This window comes from Brassica oleracea, unplaced genomic scaffold (assembly GCF_000695525.1).
Source record: "Brassica oleracea var. oleracea cultivar TO1000 unplaced genomic scaffold, BOL UnpScaffold01347, whole genome shotgun sequence".
NCBI lineage: Eukaryota > Viridiplantae > Streptophyta > Magnoliopsida > Brassicales > Brassicaceae > Brassica > Brassica oleracea.
In genome coordinates this window covers 1-288 of record NW_013617886.1, presented here as the reverse complement: position 1 = coordinate 288, position 288 = coordinate 1, and positions in this window count along the sequence as shown.

Here is a 288-nt window from a genome sequence, read left to right as displayed (position 1 = left end):
TGAAGAAAAAGCGGTTGAACTTACCATGCGATCTCCCAGAGTGGCAATAGATTGAGCACCCAAGTTATGCTTGTAGATGCCCTTCCCTTTACGGTCGCTCCTGCGGTTGGTGGAGTTGGTGGAAGAAGTTTCTTTCGTCTCTTCCTTATCCCAATACGCACACAACTCCTTCCAGACCGTGTCGTTCATCGACTTTAGGACCTTTTAATAAAAAAAGAAAAGAAAATAGTTTAATAAATTAAATAATAGTTTAATAAATTAAAAAATTGTTTAATAAATTAAATCGAA